The 14262-nt window shown below is 36.2% G+C and overlaps 1 protein-coding gene across 1 annotated transcript in view; it reads right to left on the reverse strand.

The window, feature by feature from the left end:
- Window positions 1-14262, reverse strand: part of LOC112050168 (beta-1,4-glucuronyltransferase 1) — a 111275-nt gene that overhangs the window by 61969 nt on the left and 35044 nt on the right. The gene's annotated exons all lie outside the window — the stretch shown is intronic.

Raw genomic sequence — 14262 nt, forward strand, 5'->3', positions numbered from 1 at the left:
GATATTTAGCAACCACATTATAATTAGATAAGGATCTGCCTTCGACTTTACTTTTCTGTCAAAGTACCAATCAAGATCTACGATCTAATGCGATTGTAAAAACTGTCTCCATAGAATCGATGTTTCATAACCGTGTTTGTCGGTTAAAGAGCTTTGTAAAAATGTGTAGCTATTTTAATGGTGTAAAAATGGGCAAATTCTTCTACTTTAGTATAAGATATATACATGCTAAATCTAAACTCGTTTTTCTCCGAAAATGACTGATAAAATTGTCTGTCACTACTATGTACTTATGTACTTAATTAGTCTGACTTAGCAACTAACTGGTGATCGGATAACTTATCAGTCTTCGATACATTCCCGATGATTTATCTGACAACGAAGTGAATCTGCTTACCATCGTAATAAATTCCAAGATGCAGTTTGTCGATATCTCAAACGCATCTCAATAATGAAACTTGCTTAACAACAATTTATTTACGTATTCTAAACGCGAAGTCAGTCTCTGCTATATTTGCATCCTACTGGAATTCTTTTTTTAGCTCAATGCATTTGTAAGGCTTATAGAAAGATTTAATAGTATGTTTAGCTAGAAGAATAAATAAATAAATAAATATACTTAAACAATACACATTACTATCTAGCCCCAAAGTAAGCATACAGAATAGCTTGTGTTATAGGTACTAAGATAGTTGTAGTTTGAAGTAATAAGATAAATAAAGATAAATATACTTTATTTGCACACCACAAAGACAAAAACAAGTGAAATAAAAAACAAATTAGGAAGAGATCAGCATACAAAAGGCGGCCTTATCGCTAAGTAGCGATTTCTTCCAGGCAACCTTCTAAATATAATATCAGGCAGGTAATATAATATATAATATACTTAATAAACACAGAACTATTAAAAGAATTATACAGAAGTTTAAACTACCTATAATAAGTATAAGTTATCCTTTTTCACGCTTAAATCATTGAAAAAATTTACTGTTTGTGAAATAACGTTTTCTTTATTAAGAATTTCAGCATATTATGTAAAGATTGTTTGAAATTATTGGAATACTAGAACACGCGCGTGGTTTCCGTTCCCGTAAGAATACGGGGATAAAATAATTATAGCCTAAAGCACTTGGGGATAGTGTAGTTTCCTAACAGTGAAAGAATTTTTCAAATCGGTTCAGTAGTTCCAGAGCCTATTCAAAACATACAAACAAACAATTATATGTTTCCTTTTTTTAATATTAGTATAGATTTTTTTTTATTTTTTACAAGTTAGCCCTTGACTACAATCTCACCTGATGGTAAGTGATGATGTAGTCTAAGATGGAAGCGGACTAATTTGTTAGGAGGAGGATGAAAATCTACACCCCTTTCGGTTTCTACACGGCATCGTACCGGAACGCTAAATCACTTAGCGGTACGTCTTTGCCGGTAGGGTGGTAACTAGCCACGGCCGAAGCCTCCCACCATCCAGACATGGACAAATTAAGAAAATCTCAATCTGTCCAGCCGGGGATCGAACCCAGGACCTCCGTCTTGTAAATCCATCGCGAATACCACTGCGCCACGGAGGCCGTCAAAATGATTTCACGGTTATTAGTAAAAGCAGAAATTTTCAGCATGGCTAAATTGCTTGGTTAATTAGTTAATTACAGTAATAGTGGTTTAAAATAATTATGTTGTCAGATCATAAAAACATGATATAGCTTCTGTACACTATCTGTCACTACATTTTATCCGGAGTCCAAGTCGCCACGCCTTTTCCTGGACTCTTAGTATAATTTTACCGCAAAAGGTATATACATATCTAACGGGCACATTATTCGTCTGATTAGATGAGCAGACCTGAGTTAGATTTTAAATCAAACGTTATTAACGCCGTTTATAATTGCTTAGATTACAATTTATATCTGGGTTTTGACGGCCTCCGTGGCGCAGTGGTATGCGCGGTGGATTTATAAGACGGAGGTCCTGGGTTCGATCCCCGGCTGGGCAGATTGAGATTTTCTTAATTTGTCCAGGTCTGGCTGGTGGGAGGCTTCGGCCGTGGCTAGTTACCACCCAACCGGCAAAGACTACCGCCAAGCGATTTAGCGTTCCGGTACGATGCCGTGTAGAAACCGAAAGGGGTGTGGATTTTCATCCTAAACAAGTTAACCCGCTTCCATCTTAGACTGCATCATCACTTACCATCAGGTGAGATTGTAGTCAAGGGCTAACTTAAAAAAAAAAGAATCAAATTATAGCAATTAATTTCAAGTAGGTATAGTTTTGTTATCTGTAGTCTGAATAGTTAAAAAAAAAGAAAATTAGCAAGAATTATATTTTTTTTTTCTATGACTGTGTAACCATTGATTGCTATTGGAATATAAAACCCGGTACGAAAAGTAGCCAATCTGTTGTTTATTTGCCAAATTTCAAGTTGACGTTATAAATTAAACTAATCCAGCGTTTTTTTATATTTAACAATACAACAAAGCTATATATAATAAATAAATGTTTAATGGTCTTAATTTTTCTGGAATATATACGTTTGATAACGATTTTGACCAAATAAGTGAAATTTTACAAAATTAGCTAAAATTGTAAACTATGAATATTATTTAACCGGGTACATACCACGAAAAAACGACGAGAGTTTTAATGTAGATATACCTCGCGCTTTTGGCTGTTGCGAGATGGTTGAAAAAAGAAAAATAACAAGAAAGAGGGTAGATCGATTCTGCCCCTAACAGCTGATGTCAACTTCGCAACTCGCAACTTCAGTCGCGTCGTGACCACGATCCATGCAACTGGGTCGAAATATCGTCATTAAAAATCTCGTCTTCTATCGTGATATGTACCCGTTTAAATAATATTCATAATGAACAACCACGAAATAAGTTTACAATAATTAAAATTGTAAACATTTGTAGCCTACGTCTCAAAGAATATTTAAGTTTGCCTACCTAAAAACACTAAAATTTTAATAAATTATGAATAATTATATAAAAAAGGAGAAAAAATTAAAACTACTACTTCGAGATAAAACTTCAGCAAACTGCAGCGGTTTCGGTAAGAGAAAGAGTGTTACGATGTACAGAAACTACAATTTGTCACAAATTTTCGCTACGCCCAATCCGAAAGTACATGACAATGTCTCGTTAAGCCGACGTAACTATTCAAGGGAAATGGATACACATATTGAGCACACAGCCTTGACCAGTGGCAATGGCACGGACCGTGAAGATGCCGAGAACAATATGATACTATTAAACGACCACAGACAAACAGATGCACTCAATTAATTGACTGTATTGCATGTGGTTTTGATATGTTTGTTGTTACTTGATACTGTTCATAGCCCAACTAATATCAATACAAAAAAAAGTAGTATAGTAAGAATTCTATGTATATTTTTAACGGACTTCAAAAAACAGGAGGAGGTTCTCAATTCGCGTATGTTTTTTTTTTTCAAGTTATGTTATCTCATAACTTTTTTTGTTTGAAAGAAATTGGTATATATATGTTTGTTGTTACTTGATACTGTTCATATCCTAAGTAATATCAATACAAAAAATAAATAAAATTGAAATCTTCATCATCGTCATTATCAACCAATATTCGGCTCACTGTTGAGCTCGAGTCTCCTCTCAGAATCAGAGAGGGTTAGGCCAATAGTCCACCCAATGCGTATTGGCAGACTTTACACACGCAGAGAATTAAGAAAATTCTCTGGTATGCAGGTTTCCTCACGATGTTTTCCATCACCGTTTGAGACACGTGATATTTATTTTTAACCGACTTCCAAAAAGGAGGAGGTTCTACGTTCGGCTGTATGTATGTTTTTTTTTTTTTTTTTTTATGTATGTCCAGCGATAATTCCGTCATTTGTGGACCGATTTTAAAAATTCTTTTTTTGTAGTAAAGGGTTTGATTCCAGGGTGGTCCCATTTTTTTCATGTCAGGATCTGATGATGGCATCCTGGAGAAATCGAGGGGAACTTTTGAAAATCGTAGAGACGGCTAGTGCGTTTGTTAGTGTTTCCATAAGGTATTTTAAACCACTACAATTTTATGAAGGTCTGGAGTTGGTCTGATGATGGAGCCGATACACAGACGATGGAACTCGTCAACGATTTACAGCAGGTACCTTTTGTTTGGGCTTAATTTATTTGTATTGATGAGAACTTTCCACCTAGATGGGTTGTGACTGTATTAAGGGTCTGATAATGAAGACGAAGGACAGTGAAGAGAACTCCTCGACGGTTCACAGTAGCTACCTTGTGTTTGGACTTGATAAATTTGTATTGATGAGAACTTTCCACCTACATGGGTTGTGACTGTATTAGGGGTCTGGTGAAGAAAACGAAGGATAGTTAAGGGAACTCCTCGACGGTTCACAGTAGCTACCTTGTGTTTTGACTTGATAATTTTGTATTGATGAGAACTTTCCACCTGGATAGGTTATGACTGTATTAGAGGTCTGGTGATGAAGATGAAGGAGAGTTAAGGGAACTCCTCGACGGTTCACAGTACCTACCTTGTGTTTGGACTTGATAAATTTTATATTGATGAGAACTTTCCACCCATATGGATTGTGACTGCATAGGGGGTCTGGTGATGAAGACGGAGGACAGTCAGTTCACACTCAGTAGGTGTGCTAACACTAAAAATTAAAAAATAAAAATTTTAATAAAAAAAATTCAACCGACTTCCAACTCAAAAATTAACCTAAACTAAAAAGCAAAAAATAACATCTTACCTATGTGCTACCTTCTGATCAGTTTGAAGGCGGTGCCAATCCAGTGTCATGTTTTAATTAAAGCTGTTTCTGAAAGAACCACAGAAATTGTGTCATTTAAACGGCTTGAATTAAAAAATCACTAGCTTGGCACCGCCTTCAAACTGATCAGAAGGTAGCACATAGGTAAGATGTTATTTTTTGCTTTTTAGTTTAGGTTAATTTTTGAGTTGGAAGTCGGTTGAATTTTTTTTATTATCTTAAAATGCACACAACTGCAAAGTTGGAGGTGCATGCCCCGGATTCGAACCCACACCCTCCGGAATCGGAGGCAGAGGTCTTATCCACTGGGCTATCACGGCTTATAAAAAAAACTACGTTATTTGTGAGTGTTAAAGGCTATATTTTTTCCCCGTGGAAATGGAAGTCTTCACCGTTAGCATAGATAAAAGATTTTTATGAAGACTGCTGATTTTCAAAATTGGTCAACAAATAACGAAGTTATGAGGTAACAAATATTAAAAAGAAAAGAAAAAAAAAACATACGCGTCGTATTGAGAACCTCCTCTTTTTTTTAAGTCGGTTAAAAAAAGTAAATCTTCTTAATATTCCGCTATATCGTACTTCATGGTGTCAAATTATCCGTAAAAAAAAGTAATTGTTTAATTTTTTGTTGCCAAGTAACTCTGTTATCTTTAGTAGGATGTACTGATTTCAATTTGCTTCCTGATGCCATTGCCGTGGGAAAAACATTGATTGCTTTTCTTTTTTATTACTTGAATTAAGGTTAAATTGTTTCCAGCCAGCGACTTGTATCAAGAAACTTTCTGGTAAGAAAACGTAGGCAAAGGTATGGACACAGTTTTTACCCAATTTCAGCAAAGCAGGTCTTGTGATCCGAAGCCATTTTAGGCTGGAGGCAGATAGAGGATATTATCATGAAAATCATCATCATCATTTCCCATTTTCATCATAGCCCCTCTCATTCTGAGAGGATACTCATACTCAATAGTGAGCCCGAATATGTGTTGATAATGATGATGATGAAATCTATACTAATATTATAAAGCTGAAGAGTTTTTTTGTTTGGTTGAACGTGCTAATCTCAGGAACTGGTCCGATGTGAAAAATTATTTCAGTGTTAGATAGCCCATTTATAGAGGAAGGCTATATATTATCACCATATTCACGGGAACAGGAACCACGCGGCCTCATCTAAAACTGATTACAGCTTCAGAATATTGCATTTGCTAGTACTTCCTTTACTTACACACACTAACTATACTTTATTCAAATAAGGAAATAAGATCTGATTTATCGTCTGGCAAGAGCGCCGGCGAGACGCTATTTATCCTGATTCTTTATATTGGCTTGTTATTTAAAGTGTTATTCATACAGCGGACGACGCAACACACGCCCAGTAAGGGGGTCTTTTCTTTTATTACTTAAAACAATAGGTAGCGGTTATATTTAGTAATGCGTCATTCTATTGTTTGATAAAATAATTTTAGGTGTCGTTAAAAACTTTGTTTTATACCGTTAAATTTATATATCTGCATACTAAGTCCGAAGGAGGTGGTATTAGCTTAGAACAGTAAATTGAGGTTGCTTAAAACTCAAAACGTCTCATCATCATCATATCAGCCGATGGGCGTCCACTGCAGGACAGTAGGCATTTTGTAGGGACTTTTAAACATCATGATCCTTAGCCGTCTTCATCCAGCGAATACGACTCGCTTGATGTCGTCAGTCTACCTGGTGGGTGGTCGACCAACACTGGGCTTTCTGGTGCGGGGTCGCCATTCCAGCACCTTGAGACCCCAACGTCCATCAGCTTTTCGAACTATGTGCCTCGCACATTGCCACTTCAGCTTCTCGACACGTTGAGCTATGTCGGTAAATTTGGTTCTTCTGTGGATCTCCTCATTTCTGATTCGATCACGCAGAGATACTCCTAGCATGAGCTATCCATCGCCCGCTGTGTAACTCTGAGCCTTCTTATGAGGGCCATAGTTAGCGACCAAGTCTCGGAACCATATATATCTTTATATATCTTTTAATCGCTTGGCTTAGTTCAAAGCTTTAGAAATAATTTTGAATAAAATATAAGGAATATACCAGCGCTAAAACTAGACTAATAAGTAAATCAATAGGTGTTACTCTTGAACCAAATATTTCTAGTAGGTAGATAATATCTTGGTCGTTCTACTAATAAACGTTCTTTGAATAACTTAAACTGATGTCAGGTGATATTGGATAAGGTTTTATGGATCTAGGTGTATGCTAATACTTATGGTTTCTTTTACTTCTTTATTTAACAGTGAAAGATTAGTATTTGACTGCGATCTTGTTGTAATTGACGATTCAGTAGATATTAACTGACGATTCAGTCGATATTAAATAACGATTCAGTCGATATTAACTGACGTTTCAGTCGATATTAACTGACGATTCAGTCGATATTAAATGACGATTCAGTCGATATTAACTGACGATTCAGTCGATATTAACTGACGATTCAGTCGATATTAAATGACGATTCAGTCGATATTAAATAACGATTCAATCGATATTAACTGACGTTTCAGTCAATATTAACTGACGATTCAGTCGATATTAAATGACGATTCAGTCGATATTAACTGACGATTCAGTCGATATTAACTGACGATTCAGTCGATATTAAATGAAGATTCAGACGATATTAAATGACGATTCAGTCGATATTAACTGACGATTCAGTCGATATTAACTGACGATTCAGTCGATATTAAATAACGTTTCAGTCGATATTAACTGACGATTCAGTCGATATTAACTGACGATTCAGTCGATATTAAATAACGTTTCAGTCGATATTAACTGACGTTTCAGTCGATATTAACTGACGATTCAGTCGATATTAAATGACGATTCAGTCGATATTAACTGACGATTCAGTCGATATTAACTGACGATTCAGTCGATATTAAATGACGATTCAGTCGATATTAACTGATGATTCAGTCGATATTAACTGACGATTCGGCCGATATTAAATGACGATTCAGTCGATATTAACTGACGATTCAGTCGATATTAACTGACGATTCAGTCGATATTAACTGACGATTCAGTCGATATTAACTAATGATTCAGTCGATATTAACTGACGATGCAGTTTAAAAGAGAAACAGGCTTACATGGAAAAGGTACAAGTATCTAGAGTTTTTAAACGGCATAATAATGGAACGTAAAAACTCTTGGTGATGTCTTTCGCAGGGTGGTAACTACAGTCATTGCTGATGCCTATGCTGGGGAACTACGCAGGTAAAACCGCGGGCCGTGAGCTAGTTCTTAATAAATTGACCTGAGCCTCTCCATTTCCGAGCCATCAAAGTCAGTACCTCTCTATCGAAAACCAAATACCAACTACGTCAAAGAGGTCATCAGAAATGGCCAACAGTTGGCAAGCAATGATATTTTATACTAGAGATGCACTAGCGCATTATAACTGAGGCGGACTAATGTGAAAAATTGTCTTAATTTCATTTAGTCGCTTATTAAACAATAATACCTACCTAAATATGGTCTGCAATGTCAACTTGTTGTTCAGTGTAAAAACTATATATTCATAAATATGTAATGGAATTAAAGACAAAGGAGATGGTCCAAAATTGTATGGAGCCCAGGATCAGTCATTGTACCCTAGCGGAAATAAAAGAAGAATTTTTTTAACTATTTTTGATATTTGTATAATCAAAAATAGTTAATTTACGAATTTACTTTAATTCTTTCGAAATAATATTCACTATCTCCTAAGAAATGCAACAATATTAGGGGTAATAATGGCGGATAGATGACGTTTACAATGCAACAATCGGTTTGACGTTTGTTTGTTTGTCATAGTTGCTCTATGGGCGCCATCTTGATATAACTCAAAAACTTGGGTTTTAATTTTATATATTTCTTTTTATTTAGTTAGATTTATTCACTTTTATAAATTTTAATAAAATCCTTGTATTTTTATAATTTTAATGATACGGTACAAGAGTGGACCTGAAATGGACCATCTCCTTTGTGTATGTGTAAATTCGGATCACTTTTTGCGGTGATTTTGTAGGGACGTATAACCTATCTATAGTATAAAATTATCATTGTTGGCAAGGCAATATTTCTTGGCATATTTTGGTCACTGTATTCTAAATTCCCGTAAAATCGATGGTCGGCGCGCCTACCCCACGACATTGTCGCCACAATAGCTCGTAACACGCAGTGTTGCCAGGAATTCGTTTGCAGTGAATTTAACTATTCTGTTTCCACGGGAATGGTGCTTGCGGTCTGACGTCTCACCTGTTCAAATTATTTGAAACACGTTTCAACACTGTTTCAACAATGTATTCGTGCTTACGAGTATTGATTTTATTGCCTTGGTCCTGAGTTTCAATTCAGTCATAACTTTTATGCATACTAGTCCGTCTGTACATGGAATGGATTATTTAATTTCACTCGCAACAATTTAGTCATCATTATAGGCTGCGGAGTCAGGCGTACTGTTAGTCTCGGCCTCTCGGTGTTTATAAAAAAACACTTTAATAACGGAAACTAAGTTTTTATTTAAATATCAATAATTCTTCACTACGTCAATAAACTCCCTATTACTTAGGACCACTTCATGACTCGCGAGGACCTGCAAAGAGTCTTTAGGCGGCGATTATTCTCAGGGTTTTAGTTTTATTACTAGTCCAGACCGGCGGGCATAAACCAGGTCCGTAGCTGGACAGCAATTCGGCTAATTACCAGAATTGCTGGCTGTTGGAGGCAGAGCTATGATTTATATAGCAAATATATTGCTGACTGAACATTTACATCTGTGTCACAGCACAGCTCTGCAGTATGAATATGGAAATTAGGGATGTAACAGTACTATCAGGTGAGATGTGAGCCTTAACGTGGTCCTCGACGCACTGCCAGTCTATCCAACTCCGGGTTTATATGTTATACTAAATTTTTTTAGAAGAAAGAATCAGCATGATTTCATAAAAGGACGCTGTATTCGAAACCACATGATGATCCGAACCATCGTAATCATCATCATCATATCAGTCGATGGACGTCCACTGCAGGACTTTTGTAGAGACTTCCAAACATCACGATACTAAGCCACCTGCATCCAGCGAATCCCTGCGACTCGCTTGATATCATCAGTCCACCTGTTGGTGGGTCGACCAACACTGCGCTTACTAGTGCGGGGTTGCCATTCCAGCACTTTGGGTCCATCGGCTATGTGCCCCGCCCATGGCCACTACAGCTTCGCAACTCGTATAGCTATGTCGGTGACTTTAGTTCGTCTGCGGATCTCCTCATTTCTGATTCGATCACGCAGAAATACTAACATAGCTCGTTCCATCGCCCGCTGTGTGACTCTGAGCTTTCTTATGAGGCCCATAATTAGCGACCAAGACTGAACCAACTACCATTAAATTACATTGTACTACGTAGTACATAGTGATTCAAAGCCAACAACTTGTAATATGATTAGGTATAGGTTTGGGCACGTAGAGAGTGTGAATGAAAGGAGACTATAACAAAGGGGAGAAATATAGGGTGAATGTAAATTTTGGGGGAAGTCGATGTATGTAAATACCAGAGTGAGAGTACCAAAGGTATTTAATACTTTGAAGTAGTTCTGCAGGTTATTAGAGGTGGTCAGCCTAGTTACTCAATACTTGCAATAACAAGTTTGTGTATAATTTGTGTACTTAGTATATTACTAATTAATCAAAATGTAATAAATCAATCTCCATAATTGTAACGGAACTTTGAAAAACTAGTTAATGCCATGCAAAATGTGGCCATGACTTTAAAAATATTCTTTGAATCTTTGATCGATGATTGTCGACTTCGAACTTCGTCAATGTAAATTTTTACTATCCTGTAAGAGCTCTTTAGTTTATCGGGTTAAAAAGCCTATCTGCTTCAGCTTAATCGGTTCAGTAGAAAAAATGCGTTTTTCTCAATTTTTGTTCGTTAATAATGGATTAGCACATAGTTAATATAGGTAAATAGGTAATATATATCTCCATTGACGAAGTAACAAACATACACACACCAATTAGACTCCCTTACACACAAATTTTCGTCTTTAAAATGAGTTAAGATTTGATTCCTTTTTGTTACGTTGTTTTGTTATTAATAACTCAAAAACTAACTAAGTAATTTTAAAAATTGTCCATCGTTAAAAAGCTACATCTTCACCGAGTAATATAGACAATATTTTACACCCGTATTCCCACGGGAACGGGAACTAAACGGGTGTAACCGCATCTACTAGCTTTATTATCTATCTAGTTAGTTTGTTATCATCAATGTTTCGTTTTATTAAAAACATTATTTATTCTGATGTAAAAATTATAAGTTTCAATATTTTAGTAAGACTGTATGTATAGTACAGTTTACTCATCTCATTATGACAGTAAAGCCTGCACACACTACTTAAGTGGCCGCGCACGCAGGCAGTATTCAAGGCACAACGACGACCTTCAGTAGCGAAAGTGTTTTACTTAGATCACATTACGGTCATTATGCTACCGTTACACTGTTCCCAAGATGCATTTTAAGCAACGACGTTGCCAAACCCATTGTCCATTGTGCTTAGCTTTCTTGGATGTAATATCAAATTACGAGCAAGTGATGGGGAACGATTATGTTGAATGAGGTGGTATTAAGATTTTGTCACTTCATTAGGTAGCTATGTGAGATGCGGCTGGCCTATTCACTATTTTAGTCTTTGTTAACAACCTATTAAAATAAAAATGAAATCAATTTACAAAATATCATATCCACCAGTGAGCATCAGTGATACGTGATACGTGATAGCCCAGTGGATATGACCTCTGCCTCTGTTCGAATCCGGTACGGGGCGTGCACCTCTAACTGTTCAGTTGTGTGCATTTTAAGAAAATTAAATATGACGTGTTTCAAACGGTGAAGGAAAACATCGTGAGGAAACCTGCATACCAGAGCATTTACTTAGTTCTCTCCGTGTCTGCCAATCCGCATTGGGCCAGCGTGGCGGACTATTTTCCTAACCCCTCTCATTCTGAGAGGAGACTCGAGCTCAGCAGTGAGCCGAATATGGGTTGATAACGACTATACGTCAAAGAAAGCTTACTGAGAAAATTTTCCTTTTGTTTGCAACTTTTAACTCGATTTAGGTACGCATTTAGGTACTATATCACAGGCCGTCAGCTTAAATATTTAATTAAACTTGAACAGTGTAGAGATATTTAATTTTGCACTTACTTACACTTTACATATTTACTAAACCAAGGCGGAATATATATTTTTGTAAAAGCTATGTGACAAACATACAACCTTTATCAGAAAATGTCGCATTTATCTCTAATCTATACTAATATTACAAAGAGATAAGTTTTTTTAGGTATTGTAGGTAATCTTTGGATCTACTGAACCGATTTTGAAAATTATTTTACCACTAGAAAGCCACGTTATATGTAAGTGTCACAGGCTATATATTACCACCGTATTCCCACGGAAACGCCAACTATGCCGGTGAAACCGCGTGGCATTTCTAGTCACTAATATTAGAAGGTTGTAAACTATATAACGGCGAATTCGCAAGGCGACTATAAAAACCAACCTAATTGACGTAACACAATACGTTTACCTCCAGTATGTCAAGGTTGACATACAAAACGTACGAAGGGTGCGGTGAAGTACTGGAGTATGAGAGGGTAGCCGAGACCTTGCTGTCCCTACCGAGTGACGTTCGAAATTACAAATTATTGCAATCTTCTATATATATATATGTATATAAATGAATTGCTGTTCGTTAGTCTCGCTAAAACTCGAGAACGGCTGAACAGATTTATCTTATCTTGGTCTTGAAATGTTCGTGGAGGTATAGAGAAGGTGTAAAAGGTGAGAAAAATCAGAATAATTGCCGGAAAAACCATAGAAACAACCGTTTTCTATTTCCCATACAAACGTTTAAGAGTCAAGGGGTAGGGGTAGAGTAGAGATAGGGAAGAAGTGCACATAAGTCAAAGCGAAGCTTGACCGGGTCCACTAGTTTAATATAATATTTATGCATACTTGTACGTATTCTACAAGAACAATTTTTTTCCGTGGAGACCCTTGGGCCATGGAGTCGCAGTGCCAAAAAATTTCACCGCCTCGACTGGTGATAGAAGGGCTGGCTCATTTTTTGCACAAAGGATCAGCCTGGCTGTCCAGCGCGGAAATGCAGCCAATATTCTTGCCACCATTCCACGTGGGCATGATTTGTATAGTTATTAGGATAAGGTAGCTTAAGTTCCTATTGTATTCTTTCTCAGTAAAAAAATAGAACAAATTAAATAAAATATCAAACGGTGAAGGAAAACATTGTGGGGAAACCGGCATCAACCAATCTGAGAATTTCCTTAACTTTTTTCTCCACGTGTGTAAAGTCTGCAAATCCGCATTAGGCCAGCGTGGTTGTCAGGCTAATCTATCTCATTCTGAGTGGAGACTCGTGCTCAACAGCGAGCCGAATATGGGTTGTAATGATGAAGCCAGCCCCATTTGGAACCCTTATTCTAAGTTACAATAATTGCAGAATAATATTATCACATGGCAATATAAACAAACCGTTATTTTAGGCCTATTCGATTATCGCGAATCGAGTTTAACAAATTGCTAAAATGTTCTCACGTTTTTGCAAAACTATCTGTTAAATGGCGATTTTTATTTAAATTGAGCAAAATCAAGTATAGATTAACAAATAATAGTATTAATTAATCGTCACTCTATAATTTTTGTGCGTGTCAAGGTGTTGATGATATTAAAATATATTAAATACCCACTTTTTGAAACCACATTTTAAGCTATGACCTCTTACAAAATAGAACTTAATCGATGCATTATTCACTTGATCTACATTTTATTCTGATGTTTACAAAGATTTATGGAAATAGATCTTTGGGTCGAGTCAAATTAATTTTTAAAACTAATTTTATTGGAAAATATGCTCGTCATTGATTTTAATAAAGGTCGAAACTATATTAAAATTTATAATGTAATATTGTAATCATTATTAAAATCAGTGAGTTGAAGGAATTTTGAATAAAATTTCATACATCTACAAATTTATACTACAGTGTTTATTTAAATTTATCTTTATAGATATATTAGTAGACGCCGCGCGGTTGCACCCGCGTGGTTCCCGTTCCCGTAAGAATACGGAGATAAAATATAGCTTATAACCTTCCTCGATAAATGGGCTATCTAACACTAAAAGAAATTTTTAAATCGGACCAACAATTCCTGGGATTAGCGCGTTCAAACAAACCAACTCTTCAGCTTTATATATTAAGTAAGAAGTAAGATAAGATAAGATACCGTTTTATTGTTCTTTCGAATCGTTAAAAAGGGTTAATTTTTGATATTAAAAGTGATGAGTTAATCAAATTGCAAAATCAATCAAACTTTACTTTTAAAAAAATATTACTTTCCAAAGCAATTTATAAGACGACAGAGTTCCAATACTCTCGAAA

The sequence above is a fragment of the Bicyclus anynana genome, chromosome 4 (assembly GCF_947172395.1).
Source record: "Bicyclus anynana chromosome 4, ilBicAnyn1.1, whole genome shotgun sequence".
NCBI lineage: Eukaryota > Metazoa > Arthropoda > Insecta > Lepidoptera > Nymphalidae > Bicyclus > Bicyclus anynana.